The 15,140-nt window shown below is 40.7% G+C and overlaps 2 protein-coding genes across 15 annotated transcripts in view; one reads left to right on the forward strand and one right to left on the reverse strand.

Annotated features, from left to right (window-relative positions):
* ppfibp2b (PPFIA binding protein 2b) overlaps positions 1–12,058 on the reverse strand; it is a 76,335-nt gene extending 64,277 nt beyond the window's left edge. For 11 of the 12 annotated variants that reach the window (XM_038705602.1, XM_038705600.1, XM_038705606.1 and 8 more), the window contains exon 1: positions 11,848–12,057. The gene's annotated coding sequence lies outside the window, so the exon portion shown is untranslated. Of the gene's footprint in view, positions 1–11,847 lie in introns of all 12 variants that reach the window. The other variant, XM_038705598.1, reaches the window with a different exon arrangement.
* Positions 4,458–15,140, forward strand: part of arntl1a (aryl hydrocarbon receptor nuclear translocator-like 1a) — a 41,489-nt gene continuing 30,806 nt past the window's right edge. For 2 of the 3 annotated variants that reach the window (XM_038705610.1, XM_038705611.1), the window contains exon 1: positions 14,972–15,127. The gene's annotated coding sequence lies outside the window, so the exon portion shown is untranslated. Of the gene's footprint in view, positions 4,476–14,971; positions 15,128–15,140 lie in introns of those variants that run through there. The other variant, XM_038705609.1, reaches the window with a different exon arrangement.

The following is a 15,140-nucleotide window of genomic DNA, read 5'->3' on the forward strand; positions in this document are numbered from 1 at the left end:
TTATGTCTGAGAAACTGTAGATGCTGTCAATTGAACTCAATCAGTTAATTCAGTTTGATACTACCTACTAAAGACACGCGACACCGAATTAAATTGCATGTTGAAAAAGGTGCGTTCACCCATCACTGCATTCCTGATTATAACACACAGGGAAATTTTAGGGAAGTGAGGCAGTGAACCGGTTGAGATCTATGAGAAGAAAATGTTCCATCTGCAGTTTGTTTTCTAACTTGCCTGACAGGAACAGAAGGTTAGGAACATTATTCCAGCGTGTTCACATATATACAGAATCTGGCCAAGACATTTGGATGTGCATACATTACATATGCAAATGATGTAAAAGTATTTAGAGTTATGTAAGAGTATCACGCGAAAGCAAAATACAACCTTCAGTGACCACAACTAGCCTTTAACTCACTGATGAAAGCTTATGACAAACATTTCTTCAGAATTAATCAATAACACATGAACAGAGTGTCGACGTGTTAAATATTGAGTGACCCTACTTGTCAAACACGCTGTCGACATTAGAAATTCCAGCATCACCAAACTTTCACAAGGGTCAATTATTGGGGATGACCTGCGAGAACAAGAAATGCCAGAATGCATGTGAACCTGTGCGTTTGAGAAGAAGGGTTAAACATTAACACAGAGACACACAAGAGAGGGAGGGGGACACACACCCTTCTGTATGTGTGTGTGTGAGTTTACCATTCCTCCTCATTTGGCTTAGCCTGTTTGGATTAGTGTCACCAGCTACAGGCCAGACCTAAGCCCCCCAGGCCCTCCTGTCACACAGGGTAAATACAACTCTGTGTGTGTGTGTGTGTGTGTGTGTGTGTGTGTGTGTGTGTGTGTGTGTGTGTGTGTGTGTGTGTGTCAGTGGAGCCAAGCCAACAAGAAACACCAGATTCTTCACCAATTAACATCAATGCGACGGGACCACTGACATTTAAGATGAGGATGTTCCTTGTGTTGTGCTGTCCTTTAGTTCAGCCTGAAAGTCTCTCTCGCCCTCCCTCCCTCATTTCCTACCCCTCTCCTTTAGTTGTGTGTTCTCTTTTTCACCACTTGGTGATCTTGGTAGCCAACTGGTGTTAGTGTGTTAACAATAAAAATTGAGTTAAACTAACATGTTGGCTATTTAAAGTTACAATACAAGCAGACACTTGCTGTAGTGAGATGAATGTGGGGTGACGGCCGTTGGGTGCATGGTCGGCCTTTGGTTGAAAAATGTAATCCAAGGTTTATGATCCTTACAATGTGGATATTTTTTGGAGTTCATCGTTACAACAACAACAACAAAAAAGGTTTGATGAAACCCAGCCATGGTTGATTTTTACAAAAACATCTCCAGGACCATACTTGGCTCTTCCACCTCATCTCACTAGTTCGCTAACAATTGATCGTTAGTTAGGTCTCATACATGGCTCTGTGTGTGTGTGTGTGTGTGTGTGTGTGTGTGTGTGTGTGTGTGTGTGTGTGTGTGTGTGTGTGTGTGTGATGACCAGAGTAAAATTACTTTGACAAGAGAGGTACACAGATGCAGAGTACTGTGCAGTGGCAGTTGAGAGCAGGTTTGTCAGGTCAAGCCACGCGTACATACTGGTCCACAAGTTGTCTGGTTTTCAAGTTTTGTCCTGTTCCCCCATTCTGATGAAGTGCTTTGAGAAACTGATTCTTTAGCACATAAAGAACAACATCCTAGCCAGCCTGGACAATCTCCTCATGAAACTGATCAGCAAACTCAGCACTCTGGGTTTAAATAAAAAAAAACACCCTGCAATTGCATATTGGACTTCCTCACAAACAGACCCCAGTCAGTTCATATTGGCAAACTCACCTCCTCCACTCTAGTGCTTAACACCGGAGCCCCCAGCGCTGGGTGCTCAGCCCCCTCCAGTTCACGCTGTACACCCACGACTGCATCACTTGACATGAAGAGAACTCTGCTGTGAAGTTTGCCGATGACACCACCACCACCACCGGCCAGATTTCAAACAACGATGAGACTTCATATCAGGAGGAAATGGAGTACAGAGAACAACCTACTGCTCAACATTAGCAAAACCAAGGAGCTGATCATTGATTTCAGGAAGAAGGCGATAAAGACACACACTCCTGTCTACATCAGTGGAGCTGAGGCGGAGCAGGTTCCTGGGAATCAGTACCACAGAGAACCTGACATGGTCGTCTCACATCTCCACGCTGGTGAAGAAAGCTCAGAAACGACTGTATTAAGAAGGTCAAATTCCCTCGCTAGCTTTTAGCATCCTGACTGGAAACATCACAACCTGGCATGGGACGTACACGGCCCAGGACCAGAGAGCTCTGCAGTGGGTGATTAAAACTGCTCAGAAGATCATCGTATACCCATCTCCTGAGCATGTAAATGCTCCGCATTCACCATTCACACACTGAGCCTAAGTGCTCAAACAGAAACTAACATTCACACACATTGATATACTGGCAAAGTATCTTGCCCATGGACACTTCGACATGCAGCCCGGAGGAGCCGGGGATTGAAGCGCCGGCCATCCGATTAAAAGGCAACCTGCTCTATCTCCTGAAATTTGGTACTGATTCTGACTTAGAACCCATTCTTGTTACTCAACCCTAGTCGCTAATTAGCTAACTCGGGACAACATGTCAGATAGTACAGTCCATGAAGCCACTTTTTTTGACACATGATGAAGACTTATATTTAAAGGTAGAGTTACTGCAAGAAACACAAAGGCACATTTACAGCTTTCAAGCTGTCAGTTTCACTCTAAAAAGCATCATGAGCAGCAGGTAACAGTGCTAATAAATAACAGATGTGCCAGCTGATTGCTCAGTTGTATCATATATGATCCAGTCACAGGGGCTGTGTGTGGCTCAGCAAAGTTCTTCCGCATGTTCTGTACACATGATGTGGATGAACTTTGCTTTGTGATGTAGGAACTACTCTCAGGGGACTCGCGAACTACTGTGGCTGCAACTACAACGGCTATCTCAGTTTTGGACAGAACAAATGTGCGTGTCAAAGTTCACCAAAGATAATTTGCTGCAAGTTTTCACTTTAAATGCTGGTGTGAAAGGCTAGACTAGACTGATGATGCCAAAGGCCGGAGCTGTTTGCGAGATAGAATATCATCACATATCCACACCCAGCGCCCTCAACCTCATGTAAACTACTTCAGTTCCTTGGAAGCTTTTAAACCACTAACAAAACAGACTGTTTGTTCCTGCTAATGGCAAAAGCTTCCAGTAGAATTACCCAGTATTCACTTTGCTCAGTTATTTCAGTGTTTTAGTATCTTGTACATAGAAAGGACAGTCTCCAGCTTTGTGCCAGTTGTTAAGTTTATTTCAGTAATATCAGTTATTTGTTTGAATTTGTTCCATGTACATGTTTATGCGTTAAATGTTCACACACACACACACACACACACACACACACACACAGCACTGTTTGGTCCTGTTTGAGTATTTAATTTCAAAATAACAATGGGTGCAGCTCCAGTGTTCTTTAATAAGTATGTCGAAAAGCTGACCATTCATTAGAGAAAACAGGGACCAATTCTGAGCACTTCTCATTTCTGGCTTTATCTAAATGCAATAAAAACTGGGCTTACAAACACTCATGTGTTCTGTTCTGTTCCAGAAAGGGCCTCCAAAACACACTATGAAGGACTAAAAAGTAGCTATAGGCTATCAAAAATCATGTACAAGACTTTTTAGAGAGGAGGTGGCACAGAGGTCTACTCATGTCCCACTGAGTGTTCATCTCATCTTTCCCTAAGTCTCAAGATAAAACACCAAGAGGATATGCTGTATTTTTTAAGTTATCAAAACCTTTTGTCCTCCCTCTTCTCAAGATCTTTATGTTTCAGTGTTGGTGTTTTATTCTGTAACCAGGCACAGCAGGGTGCCTGGTTACATAAATTCCTTGCCTGAACAAATAAACCCAACCGTACTTTATTAACCTTATAACAAAACAACAAAACATGAAATTGCTTTTTTAAATCTCTTAGTGTGTGATTTGTTTCTATCTTTCTACTTTCCAACTTATCCCAGAAAAAAAAGGGGAAGGATGGAGTTCTTCTGAGCAACACATGGAATAGGCTGTGTGTGTTCTGCCTTACCAAAGCAGATGCAGATTTTATTTTGCAATTCATTTTGAAGCCCTGAAAAATGGCCTGGGGCATAGAAACCAGCAGAGAGCTCAAAGACCAGTGTCAGCAAGCCAGTGCTGTAAAAACAACATGTCAACACCACTTAATACATACACACTAAGGACAGTCACAACCTCATGTGACAGCTGGGTCTAACCAATCAGCACCTGGGAACGGAAAAAGCCAATGGGAGCCACTGTGAGTAATGAACTGGACAGTTAGATAGTGGACTCTTCTGCCTTGTGTTGAAGCTGATGAGATGACACAGCAAAGCATCGTGGGAGGAACAGGCACACAAGCTATTGCTGCAGTTCAGAGGTATGTGTGTGTGTGAAGTCACATATGGGTTTATATTGTGTACTATAAAACCAAAGCTCAAATTCAAATTTTAGAAGTAAAATGTAAAGATGCACCGATCGATCGGCTTTTCAGCTTAATGGTGACCGGGGCAGAACAATGTCACATTTCCGAATATTGTCACACACACACACACACACACCACACACACACTAAAACATGTCAGCGTGGGAGTTCACCATGAGTGAAGAAGACACAACACCAGCAATTTGTAAAACCTGTTAAAAAAACCTGGCAAAATTATAGACAAATCCCCCACATCATTTGCTTGCGTGGATCACCCAGGTATATATTTGGCGACGCATTTTAGCATTTTGCAGAGAAACTCAGAGAGACGTTATCTGGTATTGCGTTAGAAGATGCAGACATGGTGGATATTTTACAAGCACATATCAGGTAACGCAACAGTGAACACATCTGTTAATGCCGATGTCATTCTGCTCCACGTACTTCCAGAACAAGGTACTTTTCACCATTAACTTGTGCTTAGCATTTTTTATTTTTGTTAACAGAATGTTTGCTGCTTTGCATCTGATTCTGATTCATTTACTGTATTTATAAAGATTAAACATGACAATTTTACCACTTGCCCAATCGGGCAAGTGAGATGCTAGATTTACTTGCCCAACATGGCATTTTACTTGCTCCGGACAATCAGCTAATCCTTAATGTTGAGCCCTGGAAAGTTTGAGATGCAGAGCTAAATGCCTTGGGCAGGTGATGAGCTTAAGAAATCAGACCATGACCTGCATGCAAGAGTAATAATAACGCTAAATGCCAGTGCCACCTCCCGCTGGAGCCCCAGTGGAGCTGATTCAGGTGGAGCTCAAAGAATTTGGCCACCAGCCTTGTGGGTGCAGTAGGGATGTATCGATTGTTTGGCCACTGAAATTAATCAGCCGAAAATAGCAAACAAAGCACTTTCGGTGTTCGGCCTAGTAAGTCAAAAGACCAAATAAATTTTACAGAACAATTACACCGACATGCCGGCAGTGTGGAAGCATTTTAAAGTGTCCGAGAAAGAAGCAAAAATGGCCGTTTGCAGACACTGTTCTGCTGAATTGTCTCCTAGCACATCCACATCATCTGTGGCTGACTTCTTAGAAAAGGCAACAAACGAGGCGATTAAGTTAGCCGCACCTGAATTTGGAGTGCATGTGTATTCAAGCCTTTATGGTAAATCCACTGAAACAGACAAGAGCGAGCTGACAGGCAGGTTAGAGACTTCATCCTGTCAGTTTCTCTCTTTACAAAGACAAGTGTTGCAGTATGAGAGTCCTACCTGAAGAGAGGCTGTGATGTCTTCATGTTACGCCATACGAGAACATCCAACATTATTTTTCAAATTGGGTCGGACTTGATGAATTTAGCGCGAGGATACACATGTGACAACGTCCGGTTTTCAAAATGAGGTGTCTATACAGTATGAAAATATAATTAATTGGATATTCACAGAAAGTATAAAAACATATTAAAGTAAATGGACACATGTAATTTACTTTACAGGACCCTCTCAGGCCTCGGACCCCCCCACAATAGTCTCTCCAAATCCTGTGGAAAACACTGAGTCTTCAAAGAACGATTTTCCAGCTATTGAAAAACTGCTAAGCAAAAGTTAGGCGAGTGGTAAAAATGACAGCCAAGCATGAACAGCAGAACAAAACAGCGTGCTACGCCTCAGAGGCCGGCACCTTGGCTACAGCAGACTAGAGTTACACAGAGTCAGAGTCACGACCTGCTAACAAGCTCTCTAGACAAGAACAGAGACAGATCGCTTTCCAGGATAATGTTACAGTCACAAAAGCATAGGCTTTGTGAGTATTTGTCTTTCTAAGGGTCTCAGGTAAATGTCATCAAGAAGCAGTCACACACACACACACACACACAAACTCACGTCTTTTCAGCTAAACTGATCCAAATCCCAAGTAAATAACGTTGTCCAGCTGCTCCACAGACAGGAAGAACTGTTGCTTTAGACACACCAGTCTGCATCAGGGATCAAAAAGGAGCTACTACTCCATCTGTTTTGGGAGTACTAATATTCAGACACCTTAAAGTTTGATTTTCTTTTTGATTTGAAGGGGGAGAATGTGAATGTTTCTACAGACCCACAGGTTTCAGTTAAACCAGAAAAGCCAGTGACACAATATTAAAAGCTTGGACAGCATTTACATCTCATTCTTTCCTCCTAATTCACACACTAATCTGTCCGCTGAAAACGGCAATCTTCTTGCTTAGGGAACTGAGATCTCTCCATTGATAAAATGATTGGTAATATCCTTATTTAGGCGTCCTGATTTTCTGTTCTTCCTCTGTATGCATGGGTGTGCCTGCATTAGTTTAGTGCTGCTAAATTCTCCAAACTTCCACCACACGCTTCAGTAAAACAAAGATGAGAAACCTTCACTAACGGTAGATCTATAAATTCCTGGAATAAATCCCCAGGCTATCTACACTGAAACCCAAACAGAGACCAGTCAGTGCAGCATATGCAGCGAAGATTCTTGCAACAGAGGGAGTAGAGTTAAGACAAATAACAAACTGAAATCAAATCCAGATTAAATATTGACATCGGACAAGTTAAACTAACCCTATTGTATGATGAGGATCGTATCCTTGTAACACACAACCTATATTTATGGAGAGTAACTGAAATATTCAACATTAGCAAAGCTCACTCAAGTCATTTTTAGCATCAGCTAATATTTTGTTTGTTTCACAACATAATATGTCAGTCAGTCCCTGGATGTGGACTGCTGTAGTGGGTTCATGCAAATAAATAAATTGCTACTAATGGTAAAGGTTTTTTTAATGGCCGATGCAGATATTTAGAGAGCAGGGTGCCCAGGGGCCGATATATAATGTAAGATATTCAGTTTACAATTAAATGACATGGTTGGAAGTTGGAAGAAACAATAACAATAAATCAAATCTAAATGGAAGCAGATTTTGTTCTGTCAGTGGACAAACCTCAGCGAATCAGCTCTACCACATTATCACGTCATCACCCCCTCCAATTGTTAGAAAATCCTGGAATGATTTGGATTGTGTAACAAGGCAGATGTGTTCACTCCGTGTGAAGATATTAGAGTATGTTTTTTGATATGTCATCTGAAAGTTATCCAAGGTAAAGACAACCTTAAATAGCAGGAGTTTCAGAAGTCATGTGCAAAATGTTTCCCATCCCGCACTATTTACTAAGGAGTGATATATCACTATGATCTCGCAGACTCTCTGCCGCTCTGGCAGTGCATATCATTCAGTGAAGGTGCTGTGGGTCTGGCAGATTGAGACTATATGTCAAAAACTAATTTTTTTTCCTGCTGTGCAAAAAACTTTTTTCTTTACAGCTTTTAGTCAAAATGTTGGTGATCTTATTCAACATATCATAATTTTAAAAGTCACTTCACCTGCTGTCACAACTGTCTTCTGGACACCTCTTCCCAACTCCAGTTGTCATCTAGAACTGACCTCGCCCTCCCCTATTACCGCCCCTCTTTTAAACTGTTCTTTTTTTCCCCCCGCCCTCACCTCCTCTCTCCTCTGCTTGTCAGCTGGTCTGTTTGATATTGTTTCTAGATAGATTTGACTACAGCGATGCTCACACGCCCTGCTGTTTAGGGAAGGGTCACGTGTCATGTGAATGTATCCAAAGCAGAGAATACTTACCTTTTAAAGCCCGTACTTCATTTGCCATTAATGCTGAAAAGTGCCCATTATTTAACAACTGTGATATGTGATAATCTATTGGCTCTGCTCCTAAAGTGCTACGTCATCTAACAGTCTCACAATCACTCCCTGTTTTCCTCAGAGAGTAAGAGCTGATGGAAACAAAAATCAAATAACACAGGCTTTTATCCTCCACTCATTTGTTAACAATGCAGCTAATTCCCCTTCTTTCCATCTTTATTTGCCATTTTTAAGCTTCCTGTCCTCTCCCCTGCCAACCCTTTTTCTCTCGCGAGCTGCTGTTCAACCCCTTCAACGCTACTGGTCTAAGACGGGTGTCACTTTTGTTGTCCAACGTCTTAATGGTGCTACACTAGATTCTGGAAATATGTTGAAGCTTATGAAGCTTATTTTTATGAAAAGAAATGTCTGAGTAAATGGTGTGGCTGTAGGTCAGTTCAGTAATATAGAAAAATAAATATAAGCAAATGGTGATTTATATTTGTCATACAACAACTGGACATCTTTTGTTTTGTTTCTCCAAACTTCCTACATTTGCACTTCTTTCATCCATCCCTACACAAGCACAACCTGACTTCATGCTGCTGAATGGAATGGAACACATTCTACACATTTTGGGCCTGCTACTGGGTTACTAGGCTAGAGACACACACTACAAACACAGGAGGCATATGACATAACAGAAATGTGAAATGGCATTAAAGTGACCCAGTAAACTTTTACAAGAATTCTTAAAGCCAGACAGTTTTGTTTTCAGTTCAAATGTCTGGTGCCTGAAATGCGTTCAAAAAACATGGTATTTACAACAGGTATTTCATATGACAAGGGACAAAAGCGTTGAATAAACTGCACCACAGGGCAATGATCATGGATAAAAACACACTTGATACAAAAACACTACACCATGAAAAACGACCATTTTATTACCATAATTCAACTCAACAATCATTGTGATCACGAGTGTCACAAAGCTGTTGTTTTTTTTAGGTCTAATGTTTGGTCTTACCGAGGCATGTCCTTTTCACTGTTAAGGTTTCAGTTTTTTTATTTCCTCACTACAATCTGTCTCCACAGGATCTTCAGACTGAGCTACGTTCAAGAAGCGGAACAATTCCATGAAAATATGTCATTTGGTAGATCAATATAAAAACCCCTCCCCATTTCTGAATCCAAACCGACACCCTTGAGTCTTACAAAACACATGCGTTAAAAAACGGTTCCCTTATTGCCAAGTTCATGATGCCCCTACGAACACATTTAGCTTTGTAAATACCAGGACAAAGTCAAACACCTTGCAGTGAGTCATCTCAAACCTTTATCGGTCCACCTCCTCCTTCCCTCAAAGAACAAGAGGCCTGTATGGATTAAAGGGAGCACATCCAGCACAGGCTGCACAATAACGGCGCTCAAAAAAAGGGATTAAAGTTGTTGTGAAGTTCCATGACACTCTCATGCATTATATTTGCATATTTTCATACGTTAACAAGCATTTCCACCAACACAGTACTTTCCTTTGTCACATGTTAAACCTTTAACTCCTCCCTTACGTTTTGGGCACCGTAGTGTCGGCTGTCAAATAAGCAAAAAAATTTCGGGTAAAACTCAAATAAAGCTAAACTCATCCATTCCTTTACTTTCTCTGTATTCCAGAAATCCAAGAATGGCCAAGTAGCATTCTTTTCATTTACTTTTCTCTCTGACAGAAATATGAAAACAGCCTGAGTAGCATCTATTCTCTGCTCTTCTCTACCACCTTTTCTCATTTCCTTTCCTCCCTTTTCCCCTCCCTTGACAGCAAACCAAAGATAACCTCTAATAAACTCCAGTCATTTCATTTTTCTGCTCTTTTTTCTTTTCTCTCTGTCACTATCTTTTCTCCCACTCCCTCAGCAAGCGGAGGATTATTCCTTGTAGATTAACAGCCTGAGTTTGTCTTCCTACTCTCGACCCTTTTCCTCTTTTTGCTTTTCCTCTCTCTTCTCTCTTTTATAGCCATTAATCTCGCTTATATCTCTCCTTCTCTTATTCAGCTCTGTCCTTTTCTGTGTCTCTCCCTGCCATCGGGGGACCGGCAGATTACTACCAGTGAACTACAGTAGCGGTGTGATTAGCAGCCCTAGTTAAGATGACAGAGCAATCATCTGAACCTATATGGCTGCAGAGAAAACCACCGCTCTTGGTATTATACAAGCGGCTTTGATCATAGGGATGAGTGCCATCATCTGCTGATCCAGTGTGTGTGTGTGTGTGTGTGTGTGTGTGTGTGTGGGTCTCTGTCTGTGCTCTGTGCTTGCACACTATGTGCACAGACATAGCTCTAAAACCTACTCACAAGTATCCTAATAACACTGTCAAAACAAGCATCTGTTTTCTAACTTTCACAAGAATACTCTTTTCATTTATCTATCACCACTTCACTTTAGCTCCTGTTTTTATTTCTTCTGTTGTTTCTGAGTGCCAATGCCACCCAAGTGCCAACCAAAGCAGCCTTAATCAATTCACTGTCGTCAGTGGCAATGATGCCTTTCAACTCACTCCCTTTTAAATGAGATTTGCAATAGAAAAGAGCCACCGGCCTGCTGTATTCAGCAGCAGGAGGCTCCTTCAGTTCTCTCAAGTTGCCTCTCTGTGATGTCCATGCATGTGCGCATGCATGCCTGATTGCCTGCATGTGTGTGTGTGTTTGTTGTACACTATCTCCAGTGTTAGATGCAGCAGATGCTTCAGCAGAGAGGAGCTACACATCAGCCTTGATATTCTACCATTAGCATATCAACATCCCTTCTTTTTCTCCCTCCCTCCCTCCTTTACTCACGCTGTCAGAGATTGATGATCAGCAATTACACAGCATGTGTCACTGCAACTAAACATCATTTAATAGCTTCAAGCTGACAGTACATGACTGAGCAAGCAGAGAAGGCACCAGTGTCACAATAAAAGTGCCATGTTTTCTATCCTGGAACATTGTTGCTTGGGTGCAAATTTGTCATGTGGGAAAAAAAAGGCCAGCCCATAAAATAAATGATCATAGTAAATATTCCACAGTATACCTATGTTACAGTATGTGCCTGTCAAATAAATGTTGTTTGATAACATGAGCAATTTGAAATACTTAAGGTTGGGTGACCATAGAGATTAATAAAGTCACTATTGAGTACCACATCCCTGCAGCATTATCACAGGAATATTCTAGTATTATCATCAGTATATTCTAGGTTGTTAAACTATAGGGTAAAGTACTACTGCAATACTGCAAAGTCAGTATTGGGCACCACAGCACACAATTACGGGCAGATAAAAATATTGCAACTATATAATCATTGTTTGTGGACAACAGTCTATGAACCATGAAATCACTTTTACTGCTATTTCATGTTAAAACCGGACAATTACTCAAGATGTATCGTTAGTCCACAGCCGAACATTACTCCCCTTCAAAATATGTTTTATGTAACTTACGTCTGTTGTTGGTTGAACTCAAACGATAAGTTTAGACTAAACTTATCTCCTATAGTATCACTATAATAAATATGAAATCCCCAGAGAAATGATCTGAGTGACACTTTCTGACAGCAGTTGGCCAGGTCAACAATTAAAGTGTAACCGACTGTTACAGTAATTAGCGTCATGCAGTTATACTTACGAAATGCGACTCCTCTGAGGCTCTATCGAACTAAATCCTTTAATTTTGTTTTCGGGAGACACCTGAAGATAAAGTGAGCTCGCAAACACACACAGACACACGCACACACACGCCCCTCACACACACATAAAAACACACTCACACCTGTAAGGTGCTCTGAGCGGCAGAGTAGTCCCCCGTCTGTACTCCGCGCCGTACTGAAGCGCGAGCTTCTTCAACTATCACCTGCCATGTGATAGGCACGATGCCTTCACGAGCCCCTCGTAATATCTCCCGCGCTGAAGTGCCTGTCATTAGATCAGTATTGGAACACTTGTTAAAATTGTTTGATGGTGCGCAATAAATATATCTGTGAACGTGTGCCATGTAAGTAGGCTACTTTCTTGACTGTTACTTTAATGTAAATAAAAACAATAACGAGAAGTTAAAAGCATCACTTCTAAGTTTTAAAACTCAGGATATTACTAGGTTCAAACAACAAGTAAAGGAAAACTGTGTTCATATTAAACAATATAGTGCATAATATATTTATTTTATGATTCTGTTGCTTGTGTATTAAGTAGGCTATGTAGACAACCTCTTTCTAATCTGTTATGTTTTAGGGAGTTTTTCTCTTATGTGTTCTGTGTGGACCCCAGGAGGAGTAGCTGATGGTTTTTGCATCAGGCTAATGGGGATCCTAATATATTAAATCAAATGAATTACTTGCAATAAGTGCCTATTATCCAGTAGCTACTGGTCCAGCAGACAGCAATGTCAACCATTTACACACAATGGCAATCAATATTCAAATGCCACACTAAATTATAAATTACACACGTGCTATTGATATTTCAAACTATTGTTATTCTCAATATGCTACTGATATTGTGACTAAGTCTTAAACATCGCACGTTGGCAACACATTCCTCATAGACCGGCCTAATTAACTAATTAAAATATATCCGACAGTACTTGAAGGCAGCAAAATGTAGGCGGTAATACTATCATTTGCTGGATAATTTGTATTTAGAGACATTAAACTCCATAAAAAAGTTATTTAGTTGACCTATCTTATTTTCACTGCACCTCAGCAAGAAGAGATGAAGTGATCCTTTAAGAACCTACCACATATGTGGCGCAGAAAATCACCATGGGCCTGTACTTTCTCATTCTCTGTTGTTTCCATATGACACAACACTTCCATCTAGTGGTCATTGTCATCATCGCGTGTCAGAGTTCTCAAGAAGAAGAAAGAGGTCTGATTGAAATCAGTAAAAAACAAAACAACCAATAATAACAATGAAATTAAGAAAGTGGTAATGAGACACAAATAAAAGGAAAAGCACAATGCACTGACCCAAAGGAATACAATGTTATCAAAGGTTTCTGTTTACTTTTCTAGTAGCACTTCTGGTAAAACAGGAAGGAACAGTACATGGTGCAACATGTTAACGTAGCCTGGGATTCAATGCAACATGGGAACAATTTTGTCAGAAGGACAAAAGAATCACTGAGATAATGACCCTTAAATATTTTAATTAGAATATGAAAACAACAGCACAAAACTGCCACACTCCCATTGTGTGGAATCCAACTGTGCATTTAACAATTACTGGCTGCATCATTCTGTCACTCCCCACTGCGAACTGTCCATGGAAGACAAAATGCCTCAACATTTTGGAATTCATCCCTGAAAATGATTTATAATCACAATGGCAACAAACACACATAAAAACATGTCTGAAATATAAATTGCAAATCCATCCACAATAATAATTACTTTATGTGACATAACTTAAATGCAAATTTATTCCAAGATGGAACAAATTTTTTTACAAGAAGGAAGAGGCAGGATATGCTAACAGCCACTAAAATAAGAATACTACAAGGGAAGACTAAAAATATTACAGTTGAGATAGTGTAAGTAACTGACAATTATGCCAGTAATGTAATTGATAACCCGGTTGGTTATTCTCACCTGCACCTCATCTTTTCTAATGCGGTTGGGTAGGTCTAGTGAATTCCTGACCCACATGAAATTACATGGGAAGCAAAGAAGTCTGTGGAAAAAACATTAGTATGTAGTAACCTTTAATTTTCTTACATCTGCATCCTTCCTTTAAGTGCTTTCTTTTTGTATTTGCTTTGATGGAACAAATGCATGCATATTATTATACCACTAAAGCATCAACACAAATGATAAAGGCCTCAAGGCAGGTTCTGCATTATTAACTTGTCTTCTGTGTCTTCTAGAGGGGAATTGTAGCAACATTTACACGGTGCATTTTTGGTGCCTAAATTAATGTGTTTAACTTAATTACCACAAACAACAATGGAGGGCCAACACAAAAAAATTGTCACGGGGGCCCCCTAGTGGGTAAATGCGACCATGAATGTCTAAATAGTGTTTGTGTGTTCCACTTTCCACTTCTACTGTATTTCTCAGTTTTCACGTGAATGAAAAACAAACAACATAAAAGACAAAGAAAATCACATATGTGCACATTTGACCTTTTAAATTAGAGTATGTACTGTGTGTTTGCATGTTTGGACAGTGGAAGAGGTATAAATATGACAAGCAGGAGGCGCCAAAGTGCACAGTGCAGGCAACTATGCAACTTGACCCAAGCAATGGAGGAGGATGTCTCCATTAAAAAAACATTACACTACACTACTATCAAGATGAATCAGTTTTAGAATGATTCTCACCTTTGACTGGTGACAAACCCGACTAAAGACGCGGAGAAACACAATAAATTCATTTTTCCTCAAAAGGTTACACTGATTAACAGTAGCCGACTTTTACAAAACACTTAAAGTAAAAATAATTAAATAAATATATATCGTATTTTATATCGCACGTTGCCCACATTCAAGATAAGTCATCGAAGAGACCCATAAATACATTTAAAGTATAAAAATTCAGTTGATGGCAATTAGGCAGCGGGCCAGCTCGTGGTGTACGCCCACCGTGGTCTTGACTCGTGATGCAGTGTTCTCCTTCCACACTGTCACACACAAGTGGCCTCTGCATTCCGTTCGTCTCTGGCTGTCATTGGTCAACCAGCACGTCCGTCGTATTTTCCCCAGCCTGAACTTGTGTGTGATTGGCTAGAAGGGCACCTACGGCGGTAGCGCAGACGCTATTGGTTGAAAAACTAGGTTAGTGGTCCGACAGGCATGACGGTGAAGAGAAACTGGGTCACCGATCGAAAATCGTTTATGTCACAGTTCTGTGGGTTGCTATTACATATTACCAGCGGCTTTCAATGGCTAGACTAATCTCACCGGACCGACTGTAAGTATACAAT

The sequence above is a fragment of the Micropterus salmoides genome, unplaced genomic scaffold (genome assembly GCF_014851395.1).
Source record: "Micropterus salmoides isolate LMB-PRFRI ecotype aquatic unplaced genomic scaffold, ASM1485139v1 Ms_hic_scaffold_8, whole genome shotgun sequence".
Taxonomy (NCBI): Eukaryota; Metazoa; Chordata; class Actinopteri; order Centrarchiformes; family Centrarchidae; genus Micropterus; species Micropterus salmoides.